This window comes from Coturnix japonica, chromosome 5 (genome assembly GCF_001577835.2).
Source record: "Coturnix japonica isolate 7356 chromosome 5, Coturnix japonica 2.1, whole genome shotgun sequence".
NCBI classification, from domain to species: Eukaryota; Metazoa; Chordata; class Aves; order Galliformes; family Phasianidae; genus Coturnix; species Coturnix japonica.
Genome location: NC_029520.1, coordinates 33,135,129 through 33,150,930, shown reverse-complemented (window position 1 = coordinate 33,150,930; position 15,802 = coordinate 33,135,129).

Sequence of the window (15,802 nt, the reverse complement as noted above, 5' to 3'; positions counted from 1 at the left end):
AGTTATTTTCTTGTGGCAATCAGAGGTTGCTAATAGGATTAGAGTGGAAGAAGTAGGTGCAGTAATCATAGAATGATAATAAACAATCATACTTCCATATTTTATCTCATATACCTTGTACACACCTTATCTGCATATATAGTGATATTTGACGTTTTGTTGAAAATGCAAAGATTCAGCTTTCCTCACATCTCACACCAATCCAGTGTAGCTGTGCATTGCCTACTGACATTTAACCTGGAATTAAAGATCCAGGCAATGCTCCAGGCTGCAGATTTGCCAGCAGGCAGACACTGAGATGCTTACTGAAAAATTCTGGACCATGGAATTCATGTGTTCATGAACCTTCTGGCCCTTCTGCAGTCTAAGTTTTCCTTGGAATACAGACACGAAAGGCATGATAAAAATCAATAAAACATCATTTTTTTTCCCTTGTGTTTTAATACAGACCTTATAGTTCACACATGCTATCCCCAATACTGAGCAGAAGTTTGGCTTTTTAAGAGAGAAAGAAATCTCAAATCCCTTTATAATGCAAATGGACTCAAGCTGAAATTCACAGTAAACTGCAGTGGCTCTGCAAACATTTAGCATTCACTAAGAATTATTTTTAACAGTTTACCATATATATATATATCAACAGTTAAAAAACATTATTAGGTGTGACTGAAAAAATGGTTAAAACTAGTTGGAAGCACTTGGTTACAAACACTACCTTTTCACGACTAGAGGAAGTCATGTGAGGCACCTTGAATTTAATAAGGATCTTGAAATTAAATATGAATCGCCTACTAACTTCCATCCTTAGCATATACAGAGAAATAGGACAGTCATTCATGCCTTCACTTTGCTGGACTGTTTGAACATATATTCAAGTACATTATTTTTGGAAAACAAAACCAGCCACTATACATTGTATTTATTATTTATACACATAAAAATGCAGGTTGCTCCAAAAGTAGCACTTACTTATTTCCATGGAAACTACAATAGACACGAAGAGTACAATAACAGTATTTTATAGCCCAAATGCTCAGCTGCATAACGCTCTCTTACAACCCCCATCAGCCAATTTGCTCTGATGAGATGATAGAGACATACTTAATTTCATGTAGTATTTCATAGCTAAGCATGGTCATCTGGAATGTGACCTGTTCTCATGTTGCTGTTGCCATCGATGAAATGAACCACCCACTGCCTCACTCTGCTCATATCCACTGTTTGGTCTCCATAATGTTCAGAAATATCAATGAATGTCAATGGGTGCAATTTTTTCTGCATGGAGGAATTCAGACACACACCTTTGCTTCATAAATACTTCCATTTCAGACGCCATTTGTCAGACTGCCCCTCTGCTGCCATTGGCAGTGGAATATTGATTGGAAGGTTCAACCTCTATAATCATACCACCAGCATCTGCTACTGATGTTGTGGGCCAACATCATAAAATAGGAGGCATTAATTTCAGAGCAGCCCTCGAATATCCTCAGTGCCTGTGTAATTTAAGAATACGTGCAAGCATTCTGTCTTGCAGGTATGGCAATTTGAGTCATGTCCTAAACTGGATATAGTTTTTCCTTGCTACCCGCATATGAAACACATTTTTCAAATAGACAGAGTATATTTAAATACTTGCAACTGAGACATAAGCATAATGTGGTTGTTGCAAAATAACAAATCTTGTAGGCTTTGCCACAGAATAAACTGCATATTTTCATTTTGTGGGATCCCTTGAAAAGGAGCTCCCTATTTCTTTATGTTTGACAGATTTTATGCATTTATCAGCAGTTAGTGCTGAGCTGAACTGGAACTCAAGTCATCTGTAAGCAGCTTGTTTGCTTTCTTTGTTTTGAACAGATAACTTGTGCAATTGTGGATTTATTGCAAAGCAGAGCATTACTAAAAGTCATCTTGAGAGAGTCTCTATCAATGTTGGTGTATCATGGCATTGGTGTGATGGTGCTGCTTGGTGTCCCACACCTGAGCCCCTTCATCATCTGGTTTGGAAACTCAGACTGATCCATGGGGGAATCAGAAACTCACTGTGCGTCTGATCTGGTGAGGATGTTTCTGCATGCAATGCCCTGACACCTAGTGGATATAGACCTTTCAAAAACTGCTGAGCAGATGACACTTCAGAGACTGTGCTTTGCACATGAAGGCAAAGGCTTACGCTGGTATGGGTGATGAACATATACGGAAAGCACGCATGCACCAGCACTGATGATAGTTATTACTATTGCTTATTGTTTTAATTACACAATTCCAATTTTATAAACTTAAGTAGGAATCAATACTTTTTTTTTTTTTTTCCTCAGCAATTACACCTGTGTCATTAAGGGCTGTGACAGATGTAATTGCAGTATTTTTAGAGTTGTTGCTCATGCTCTCTAGGCTATACCTACAGCAGGGTTTACTACTGCAGTTCCTACATCAGAGGTGATGCCTCTTTAAGGTGCATCAGGATTGGGTGTATATTTGTGCCTCAGTCTGCCTTAGCTTACTGCTCAGCACGCTTAGCTTGGAACATCAGTTGTACTGCATATTCTTTCTAAAGACAGAATTAATTCCACTACGTTTTAGCTACCTAAAATACAGGCTCCTGTGCTTCTAGTCATTTGGGATCCTTTTACAGCTACTGAAGAGGCACAAAAAGTTCCAGAGACTGTAAGACAGTTAAAACCACTGCTATGCAAACTGTACTTTTAATATTTAGATTAGTAGAAGATAACACTATATTCAAGGATTAGCCATAAGTTTCTGATTTGTAATGTCCAGTTAGACTCAAATGTTTGGCATTAGGCTACAACTTCACATGAAAAGAAATACATGCCTGCTTCTGGTTCCTTTTCCTTCCTTCCTGCCTTCCTTCCTCATATCCTGCCTTCCTACCTTCTTTCTTTCTTTTAAGCAAAAATAGGGCTTAGAAAATGCCACTCAGATCCTTTTTTTCTTTCAATATATACATTTCATCTAAGATCTAAAGAGTAGCTGTGGATTACTGCATCATCCATGCTACATTCAAATAAGAATGCATTTGTCATCTTTGTTTGACTCCTGTTTGTGTATCTAAAGACAATTCAGTAACAGTAGTTCAGTGTAACTATTCTCATTTGTCTTCAGCAAAGAATGAAATACAAACACATATAGATAGCAATTGGAATACTTTGTTTCCTGTTTACTACAAGGGTAATAGGACTGACTGGGATCTCAAGATGTCATCACATTGATCTTCCAGCCCCACAGTAGAATCGACTGTATCTTGAAGCTGATTAAACGAGGAAATGTAATCTGTGTTTTGTGTTCCAGTAATTAAGCATTTTATAGAGATGTGGCTGTGGCTAATCTGAAGAATGACTATGCATATACATATGCATGCCGTGATGAGGCATCTCTCTCTATGCAAGGAAATTCTGGTTCTAATAGCACTATACATGTTTCAGTCAATGCATTCCTAAGCGTTTCATTGATAATGTATGAGTCAAAAGGGGATGGGATTCATCCTCTCATAGTTACACTGGTTCAACAGTGGAAAAAACTTACTTCAGTGTCTCAATGAACATATGTAAAGAAGAATCCAAAGGAACAGAATAAAGAGCATTCAGAAAGGGACTCTCTTTAACACTTTCCATATAATTCCACTCTTTATAAAAGGCTTTTTCCAGGCTATTGAAAGGGCTTCTTCCAAGCTATTGACAGGGTGATGAGAATCACCCAAATTGTTCTGTTGAACAAATTCCCTACACTGGAACTATTTATTATTTCCTATTATGCAGCTGTCGCTTGAATAACAAGAAGTTAATATTTATCCAAAGCTTTTAGGGCATGATTTCTCTTATGTCTGTCAGAATCTATATCATAGCCAGTAGCATAGTGAGGCCATTCTCTGTCATTGAAAAGTCATGGAGTCCAGTGGGAGGCCCATCTTCAAAAAAGGCCAAAAGGGCTATTTGTGAAATTAAAGGCTCCAGGATAATCATGGGATGAGTCTTTCTTGGACACATTTATGACTGTATGAAGGAAGCTGCAGAGAAAGTTTATGTTTTCCCCATTCTTAGAGGTTTTCAAGACCTGACTGGATAAAATCTTAAGCACCTTGGCCAGACTTCACCACTAGCAATACTTTTTCAGGAGACTGGATAGCAGATCTCCCTTCCATCCCACTGTCAGTGGTTTACGGACTGGTTTGGCTTGGTTCCGTGAATAGCAGGGCAGGGGGACACACAGACCCATGCCCTGGGAAAGGGAAAAGGGGCAAGGGTAGGGAGGTGGGCCTAAAAACAAAACAATGGCAATGATCTGAGTGGAAACAAACTAATTTACTAAATAAGATATTGAAATGCAAGATAACCCATTATAGTACAATATAATACAATACAATTTTAATTGGTGCTAATAAATAAAATGAAAGAGAGTGTCTAAAGGCCTTACTCTAATGCTAATGCAATATGTCTGGGTCGAGAAGAAGGGAAAAGAGAGGGCACTTCATGATGTGCAAACAGTCTTATGTTTCCCTCTGAAGAGAAAACAGAAAAAGAAACATGCAAAGTCCTCTGAGGTATGTGATATGTTGTTCTTCTCTTCTGAGAACCAGGTACCCAGAACTATTTACGATCCATGGAACCAGAACATTAACTCTTTAACTCCTAGTACACCGCATGGTGTTATGATGTGGAACACAAATAACAAAAATCATAAAACAGTGACATCCACTTTCCCATTATACTTCAGCATTGTGTAATCAACTAGGTTTTAGACTAATATGAGAGCAGCTTTCCTACTCATAAGCTGGTGTATTCGCTTCTCTGGACTGACATAATAGCTTTATTTCAACAGCCTAGGCTTGAGCTTCAGGAAGGACAGCAGTAAGCCACGACTGTGGCACTGGGAAAGTCATTAATCTCTGTAGGGGTGGAGATAGATAGAATTCTGGTAGTGCTGCCACAAAACCAAAAGGTTATACTGAAAAATAAATAAATAAATAAAAAAAAAATCAATTTATTATGCAGAGCTGAATAATTGTAGTTATAGTAAGATATAGCAAGATAGGAAGAGAGAAAAAGAATATATTGGTCAGCCATTAGTATAAAACAGTATTTCAGAATAAAATACATATATTTGTAATTAACAAAATAAGCATAAAATATTGAACCAGTGAACATGGACAGAAGTATTTTCAGAAACAATGAAGAAAACTAGCTCATAATAAATCCAGAGTCGTCACTACTTTAGGACATAGGAAATTCTCACTTTGATAAGGCTTCAAATGAATCCTGAAGTCTCTAGTTCATTTTATTTTTCATTTTCCCTTATTCACTGCAATCAGCAGAAATTAAGGGTACTTAGCAATTTACAGATGCTCCCCAGCAATCTGAGGGATTGGCACAACTACAGAATCCCTAAGATACTCTGGGTATTGGCAAAAAAAAAAAACCAAAACATATCCCAAAGGTATAGTTTTTTTTTCTCAGGTCAAGATTCATTTGAAAATTCAGAAAACTCTGAAAATATATAATCCATACTTCCAAGTGTGCAGACTATGCCCACTACCCACTAAAATAACTCCCTATAATAAAGGTAAATTTTACCAAGATAAAAGCAAGAAATATCTTTTGTTCTGTGTTTGTGATGTTTTGGAATATCTGCTTCCTGAATTCCCATTTGGCATCTTCATCTTTATTTCCATCAAAATTATAACTATATAAAGTAATTAACTCCAGATACTTGAATAAGAAGTGAACAATACTTTCAGACTAATTCAAACAATTCACTCTAATACAGATTACTTCTTAGAACAATAGCTAAAAATACTTGGCAGTGTTCTAGTCACATAAATAAAAATCATTTTAATACAGCTACTATATTTTATACTGCTGGTAGTAAAAAAAAATGTATTGTCCTCACAGAAGTGTGTGCACCTACACATAAGTATATGAAAAAAATTACCTGTATGATGGATTTTGACATAGCTAAAAAGATTGCAGAAACAACTTTTCTAAGCCTAAACTTGTGCATTTGAATTTCCAATATTTATGCATGTTTACCATTGACAAGATTAGTGTCAAGATTCTTTTTTCTTTTTCTTTTCTTTTTTTTACAAAATTCATTTTTAAGCATATGTTCAAGCTTTTAAATGCATTTAAAATACTTTTTTTTTTGCCAAGTTGTGCACAAAGAATTTCATACAAGCAATTCAACTGTAGCTGCTTTGAAAAAAAAAAAAAAGTGCTAACATTGATTACTAATGAGTAAATTTACTACAAATGCTTTAACTTGTTTTTGTGAATTTTCTTTTACCTGTGATGAATATGAAAAACCTGAAAACTTCGTGAAGAATTCAAAGTGATTTAAAACATCTGTCTTACAACAAATCACTTCATGCATTAAAAGGAAGAAAAAGTTCAGACTGACCAGTGAAAATTAAGAAATGGGGAAACAACAATATTTTGATGAGGACAGGAGCAATGAGACTATATGTAATTGAATGATTGTTTTCCTCTTAATGGAATTATTCAAATTGTCCTCTTGCTGTTCAAGAACAACAACAAAAAAATTATAACACTATTAAAACAGTAAACTTAGAGTGATCCTTTCCCATTATAATTCTTCACATACTGCCAAGACCAGCCAATCTATACTTATGAAAAACAGCACATACCTACCAAACTGTTTTCAATGGCATTTTCTAAGAAGAGACTCACCAAAAATTATCAAGGAGATTTTCTGTATTTCCCTTTACTGCAACACATGTTTGAAAGGCTAGATTACTGGTAAAGCACAGATAAAAGCTATAACAGAATGGTGGTCAAACAAGTGGAGCCTATAAAGTATGCACTCCTCTTTTGTTTGCTGCTATACAAAAACTGAATAGACAAGCCCTTTTGCAAACTTGCAGAGGAACTACTTTTTCCCTACCCCCCACTCCTGGGAATAAGCCATTTTAATTATTGAAGTTTTTGGTTTTTTTTTTTTTTTTTTTTTTTTTTTTTTTTTTTGTTTAATCTTCCACCAACAAGTAATATGAATATTTTATACAACACTGATGAATGCTTAACTAATACAGTTCTTCATACAAATGCAAACTTCCTTTTTACTGGCCTCTGGTGACTATGCATCTAGTGCCAGAGTGGCATCATTCAGCTCCAGTTGCTATAGCATTTTCAAGAACCTCTCTGTTCTTGTCATAAATTATCTTTAAGTGAAAAAACTCCAAGGAGGTCTGCAGCAAACTGTATTAAATAATGAATTTCTAAGCTGTGGTAGAAAACACTCATCTTACTTATATTCTTCTACCATCGATTGTTTAGTGACCCTTCTTTGGGATACAGATGAGCATAACCCTGAAAAATGTTTGTGTTGTCTTTCTCTTGCTGGCAGCCTGCAGCCTGCATGATCTAATAAATATTGGCAGGACCAAATGAAATAATATAGAAGAGCTTCTCTTCTTTAAAGTCCATAGACCAAGAGACTCTTGTCACTTGTTAATATCTCCATCAAACAGTGAAGTGTTAACATATGTGATACGACCACGCAATCAAGTAAGGACTGATTTGTTGACTAATTAAACCAACACAACAAGCTCTTTAGCACCTACAAGTGACAAGTTTAGAGCAGGCAAGTGGAAACTCTCAATTGAGTCCCCTTTTATGAGACTATCATGCCAAATTCAATTCTGACTGAGTAGTATTTGAATGTACTTGACTTCCACTATGTGCTGACATGCTTACAATAATTCATCATGTGTGACAATAGCCCAATATTAGAGATTTATGATATATACAAAACAGTTACAAATGAAATGTAGCCCTAACATGTGTCTGCTTTACTTATCCACAGCCTATTGATATTATAATTAATGGTCAATTACTTAGGGATAGAGAATAGAAAATAGTCATTACCAGTTTCAGTCATCATCTGTTTTTGGCAAATTCTGGAAGGAAATGAAACCATTTTCATAGCATTTGGCGGTGACTAGAAAGTACACTGTTGCTCACTACAAGAAGATGAGGTTTTATATCTGTTCTACAGTTTAGGAGGAACATAATATTTATTTTAGTATTATCATAATGAAAATAAGTTTTAGAAAGTGCACCTGGAAGAAGAAAATATAGTGAACATAGCATATAAATTTTTTAGCAAGCTTGCTAGTGCCGGCCAGTTTTTCAGATAAGCACACACAGTCAACCCCCAACACAATAAAAATAAAATTATTTCAGAGAAACATACAAACAAACAAACATGAAATTGTGAACTTTCTGTTAATTTTTCACAGATTTAGATTGTATCTTAGCATTGGCAAGATGACACATGAATTTAAAAGGCCAGTTCAAGGGGAAGTTCAGCTACTGGGAAAAAGGCATGTGGTTCACTTTTAGGCCACTGATTATACAAATGATTGCGAATATTTTCCTTTTGAATTTTAATAGTACCATTAAATCAGTGTGGATATTCACACTATGAAAATTATGTATGTGTGTGTTGACAGTATTTGGACCCTTCTTTTCAACAAACAGCAATGAAAAGCCCAGAACCTTGAAGGTTCTTGGAGAGATGATTCAAGGTCCACCTTCTCTTTGCTAAGCTTTCAGCCCTGGTGGGGCATATAGGCTTTTCAAATTCACAAGATATTTCAGGAATGAGCCAGCTGGCTGGGCATATCCCTTAGCTCCCAAGGAGCAGAATGTGAAGTGGCACTTTCCTGGCTTGCCTGTTCGATTCAGTTAGTGGGCAAGAGAAAACATTTCCCTTAGTTTCTGATCCTCAACTATAAGACTTTCCAGGAGTTAGGTCACAAAGATGACCTACGTTTAAAGGGAAAACACATCTTCCTTAGAAGAAACCACATCTTCTCCAACATGAACTTTCTAATAGTTGCTCAAGCAACTATGAAGTCAGGAAGAATTCAAAGGAATTCAGAGTGAGCAGAAGCAACCTGACCAGTGTCTTCATTTTGAAGACATATTTAACTACTGACCTGGTGTAGTGGGCTTCTTTAAACATATGGTTGTATTAACATAACCAAGAAATAGGCAGTGAATTGATTTGAGTGGAGGCATGAAGAACTGAAGAATACTTTTTTTCTGCCTTAGACGCCAGTAAAGAGTTATTTCCAACACTGGGGGCTAATAATTACAGTGATATGTTTAAAATTCTACTGCTAAGCTTCTATTGCTGGCAAAACTGAAAATTTTAATGTCTTTAAGAACATAATATTTTCCCTCTAAATTGGCATGTATTATTTTTTCAATATTCACAATTTATTTGAAAAATGTATTCAAAAAAGTAAATATCCTTAATTCATTAAACATTTCAAAATAAATTTTCAGAAATCTGTGGAATAATGATCTAGAATCTCGATAAGTACATTTTGTTTCTAAGTACAATCTTTCATAATTGGAAAATAAAAGCTTTGCTTCAGGACTCAGTGACACTGATGCAAACAGAGAGCAGTGATATAACACTGAACTCACGTGATTTAACTCTACGTTTAACTTACAAATTAATTTAGAGACTTTATTACCTAAAAGGCTAAAAGCATTAAATAGAAATGCAATTATTTCAGTAACCTAAAAGGAGATTAGATCTTATAGACTTATGTTGATATCCTCTGCATCTCCAGAGGAATCAATGCAATTTCAATAAAAGAATTGTATCACATTGAGTTGTTTCATATAATGCCATTGAAATGAATGAGGTTCACAAAGGGTTGATTAAATTTAAGTGGAAGAAACTCAATGAGCAAAATTCATCGCTGGTGTAATTCTGTTGTCTCCTGCAGTTCCACTATGAATGGATAGGGCTCATGACAATCTGAGGTTTTTCTGCATTTCCATAACTGAATTAGCTGAATTTGTAAAACTAAATTTTGTAATTTTTAAAATTGTAAAAATAAAATAAAATAATAATAATAATCACAGCAGTGACAACACATAACCCCCCAAACTTATTATACAAACCAATTTTGATTAAGAAAATATACAAAGGAATTTAAACATACACAGATGAAGTTTCATCGCTGATGTGTACTACAGTACTATAGACCACATCCAGAATGTTGCAAGTCAGACTGAAGATATGATATCCATGGTAAAGCTACTGACACTGTTCAGTCAGCTTTGTCTTTTCTCTTCCTTTTTCTTCTATTTAGGGAAGAAGGGTGCACAGATGAAGTATAGACTTCTAACCATACTATTAGAACTGTCCTTAAAGACATTTGTATTTCTAAACAATACTGAAGTCAACAGGAATGGCAAACACTCATTATCTCACAAGACTGGGCATTTGATTTATTTGAACAGTTAATCACATGTAAAACTCATCAGCTGCAGTATCAGTTGAACAGATGGACTGATAAAGAGTACCTAACTACACTCCACAGAAATTGTGTTTGCACATGTAGACATATTTAATAAGTGAAATTATTTTGAAATGTAGTTGACACAAGAACTTACGCATCCAACCTATACTTATTACGACAAGACAACCCTCCCAGGTACCTCGGAATTATTCAAATCATTTCTAAAGGAAGAGATTAATTTAGTGGCTTTTGAAATTAATCTATCCTGAATCTTTCATGTTAAGGAATGAAAGAAACCTTATTTTATTGATTTGATATAATACATCGGTAAGTGTGAAGTTCATTAATCGTAACAGTAAATGCATTCAGAAATGTATTTGTTTATTCTCTATAAAATTGGGAATCTAGAAAAAAATCCAAACGGGGAGGTAAAATAATAGGAAAAAAACCCAAACTATCTACTATCCTTGATGTCTTGTCACATGGCTGATTTCATATCTCAGCCTTATGGGCAATGAAGGTTCTTTAATTTCACACTCCTGCTCAGTTGTCTGCTTTCATGTATTAACTACTCAGTTTGATTCTGAAAGATCTCTTCTTAAAAACTCCAATATTTCTGTATAATTTCTTTGAACTTAGACTACTTATTGAATAATTCATAAAGGCAGTGGGGACTAGCAGACGGACAGACAGAACAATTCCACAATCCTTTCTGATCTTGTTTGCCTTCTCATGACCTCAAAAAGTCGTACATTTTTTCCCCCGTTTAAGTAATAACATTGAATGAGTATTGTCATGTTCTAGGATTATTTTCATTCCGATGTTTAAAAAGGGCTATAGAGAAATTATTTGACCCATTTTCAGCAAGCCATCCAGCATTTTCTTGTGGAATGAAAAAGATGAAAGACTAGAGCACAAACATCATGTCCTCAAGTATTTCTGGGTTTTCCTGGAATTTTGCATTTAAGCTTTCTCCAGCTCTTATGAAAGTAATCCTGGGGTGTACCTCAATAAAGAGTGGAGAAGTGTATCAGTAGGATTATGGCTGAAAGGGTGTACTGAACAACAGCTTTGCAATTACCACGATCTCTGTCTTGAGAGACAGAAAATTTGAGTGTGAGCATATTTGTATCCAAGAAAGTTCAGACAAAGTAAGCGTATGTTAGATCTGGATCAAATATTGCACTTGTACAATTTGTATTGTGCAAATACTGTACAAGTTCCCAACTAGACTTAAAAATGTTGCATAATCTGTTTTATTTAATCTCCATATAAAAACATGAGAAAAAGTTAAATGCAGTGTTTTCCACTTCATTTTAACTACATAGTGCCTTCTCTTTATAGAGGTGCCTTATTCAATTTACAACAGTTTGTTAATCTTAAGTTGTTACTACAACTCTCTTGGAGCCCTAGATATCTTCAACACCTGCCACCCAGGATGCTCTTTCTCTTTCATCCCTACTTTAATATTTTTCTTTGCTATCTTCACAAACATCAGCACTGGACCCTGGCCTGTGTGGAACACTCAAAAGACTCATGCCTACCTTCAGGAACAAGGAAAGAAAGAACTAAGAGATAGGGTAGCTTGAAATAATAAAATTGGATGGCTCATGTAAATTCACTCTCTTAATATAGTTTGAATAACATTGATATAAATAGTCTGATAGAGGTCTACATACACACGGGCATGTCTGGCAGTACAGAGTACTTTGGCTATTGAGACGATATATATGTCACTCCTTTAGGTAGTCTTATACACAGTGGAGAATATCTGCTAGAGATGATGACATTACATGGGAATGCTATAAGGTGAAATCTTGCCTGCCTTGAAGTCAAAAGCAAAAATATGATTGACTTAAATGATGGCCACAGTCTCTCATTGGCTTCACTCTCACTCCTGGAGATCATAATCCATTGCAGACCATGGGAATCCTGCTGATTTGAGTGAAATTGATGTAAGTGGTGGATCTGGTCCTGCTGTGTCAGTGGACTATCCACAAAGCATTAACTTTATGCAAAAGCATTGAAGCAGTAGCATCTGGGAAGTATTCTGCAGAGATTAGGATTGGTCTTGATCTGCTTTAGTCTTTATTTAAGTAACTATGATTTCATATAAATACAGTGATCACAGCAGCTAAAGGTTCCAAATGTGATGTCTATGATAGTCTCATCTTCCAAGGAATCATTGCTCTCTTTGGGCTTATCTCTTTCAAATAGCAGGAAACAGACAGCATTTCAGACACTGACTTCAAGCACAAAAAATTTTCTGTTGCTGTCATTATTATACCAGCAGTAACCCTTGTCAGGAAGGCACAGAAACTTGTATGTGGTTACACTTTGAAATACATCAGATTTGCCAGTGATATCCCTCAGCATCTGCAGAGATGCTTTCACTATTTTCACTTTGTTTTCACTTAAGCTTCAATCCACTTCTGTCTCTGAAAAATAAATAATTCTCATAATAATTAATAATTAATAATTGTTTAATTTCTGATTAATAGATCCATGCAATCGAATAGCAGAATTCTAGCAGAGGGTTGGTTTGTTTTGTTTTGTTTGTTTGTTTTTTCAATAATATTTTTAGTCGAGCTAAGCTTTCACCTTTGGAATCTTGAACTGAAATATTATTTATGTCTCAAATGAAAATGTGTACAGTGACATGAACCTACTAGTATGTAGGCTGAGATTACAAAGCTTTCTCTCTCTTCAGGAGGATTGTTGGTTTCTGTTTAAGTGAAGGCCAAGGACTTGAACAGTAGGGATGTTTGAGCTCAGGACTCAGGTGCATTGGGACAACAGAAGGAGACGCAACAGTTTTCATCTCTAGAAAATGTAATTAGAGTTTGTGAGACAAAGAAACCAATGTAGGACTCCAATCCACTAAGCAATTAGCAGTCAGGCTTCAATACCTCTAAAAAACCCTCAAATGATTGCTGCTCTTGAAAGATGAAGTCTAAGATATTAATGTGGACTTAATCGCTCCAATCCTTTCAAACGTATCTAGTTCTTATTGCATTATCTTCCTATTTTGCAGAAGGACGGCGAGACAGAGTCTAAGGGATCCACTTCTGCACACAAAATAAGCAACTACAGTTCTCCCTTCTCCTTAGTATGCTGTTACCACTGCAGGAAGGGAGAGGTTTGAATCGAATGTGTGCTCATTCTCCAGCTGCTGCACTTCATATTTCAGTTTCTCAGTGCAAAGTTTGACAGCTCTGAAGTTAATATACAGAGTTGTGAGCTAGAATGGTTGAGTTGTCACCACATACTCTATTTTGTAAGTTCTGCTATGGGACTGGGAACCTACAGGAGGGCATGACAGAGGGAGCTCATGGTGATGACATGCAAAACTGTTCCAGCAAGTTTCATCAAAACTTATTCTCAAAGGCTGAAGAGCTAACTCTAGAAAAGAGGCAGCTATGTTCCTGTTCATTGCAGGGAAGTTGGACTAGATGGCCTTTAAAGGTTCCTTCCAACTCAAACAATTCTATGATTCCTTCAAAGCCTAGGATTTAAATTCTCAAAATGCTTGTTTTCCCATGAAAATCCTAAAAGCCTAATATCCACCCAATTTTAGAGTTTTTTGTGTTTAAGCACTGGGATATACAGTATATCAGTCTTGATAAAGGTAAAATATTTGGTAATAGGAAGGACTCACCAAGATCTACAAAGCGTTCCCATATTCGTTACTTCTACATCTTTATCATATCGATGTCATAGGGCACACATTAGAGTCTGTACAAGCACTGGCAGGATAAAACATAATGCCTTTTATAAAATGGAGGAATCAGTAGAGGATGTTGATATGCTATGGGGTATTTTTATTCAGGTCATTTCATGAAATCTTAGAAAGTCCATCTCCAAGTCCAGAACACTGTAAGCTGTTCTGAGGATAGAGATCTCACAGTGTCCCAAGAGCTGTGATGCATATTCATCAGATGTCAGATACACATAAAAAGATAGTATGCAATTCTTCAGCTCAATTAACAGATCAGCACAAATGGGAGAAGAAGGTGAACAGTAGCATTTCAGTAGCTGTGCTCCTGGCTATTTTTGTATTTCGTTTTAGCATATACTGAAAAAAAAACCCAACAAAGTGCATTCTGTGAGTCACAAAAGAAAGTCTATGGCAGATCACAGTAGAAAGAGTCCCAGGTCTTCATCTAATGCTACAAAAAATGGCTTGTTCTTTCTCTCTGAGCAAGTTCTTTTCATCAAAAAGACTGTTTACTAGCCTAGCATTTCACTAGAGCATGGCCACCATCTTTCAAGACAAAGCTCTCGATTCTTAAAATGAAGCTAAAAAAGAAGAAAATCCCATGACACTCTGAGTCTTGTAAAATTGGTATCAGAGCTGGCAGAGGATACCGGCTATGGGTTCAGTCTGACAAAGGAATTTGTCCTCCTCCAGGATTAGTAATTAGATTCCCAGCTCTTGAAAATAACCCTATGAAAAGTGAAGATGGAAAAAGCCTAATTTCTACTTTTACACAGAAAATTATAAATCAAGCTGAAATGAATGGCTGCCATTTAGAGTGAGGTGAAGGGCACAAACCAACACAGTTTATTTCATTCTGGAAAGTAAAATCAAGATTATTTTTGGTCCCTGCCTAAACTCATGTGGGAAGACTGCTTTATGCATATGCATATTCCATTTGGCAATGCATTCACTACGGCATGCAGCCACCTTCTAAATAATAGAACTTAAAAATTGAAAATCAAATGAGAGACAAAGCTATTTCCAGGTATTTAATTAAAGAGAGGAATAGAGTACAAAGCCCAAAGCAGGCCCTGCCCACAACTCTGCCTGAACTGTCACTGTACAGCGGGTTTCAAACATCTGCATTACTTTGACTGGAATGCCATGAATAATTTATAATAAAGAATTTAAGAAAAATACTTAAAAAATAATAAAAAAAAAGAGACAGAGAGAGCAATATTAGTACCCCACAGTAATCACCTGGCTTCATGTTTGTTAGCGAAGTACTTTAGGTAGAAGACATCACTGATTTTATGAACCTTTGGGGAGGTTTCTTTTTAAAAATTAACATTTTGGCTTGATATTATTTTAGTATTTACCACTCGGTATTGTCTTAGATGTCATCTTGGCAAAGGGCTCCTAAACAACTGCCACTTTTAGCACTGCTGCCAAAAGGCCCCCTTTCACAATAAAGCATGCTGTGCTTTGGCAGGAAATCAATAAAGTGAAAATCTGTTCTCATCATCCATACATTTACCATCACAATCAACAATCAAAGGCAAGACCTGGGTTCTTTATCCACAGGCTCCAGCCTCCCAATTTTCTGCTATGAAAGGCAGCATAAATTAGAACCCTTGGTTCCTGTTAGCTGGGCTTAATGGGTATGATTTATGAACCATTAAATGAGGTTATGTAAATTGATCCTTAGCAGAATGCTAGCACACAGGTGACAGGTGCAGTACATTTGAATGATGAGTCCACAAGGGTTCTGTACAAATCAGATTTCAGTGACATTCAGTTTTAGG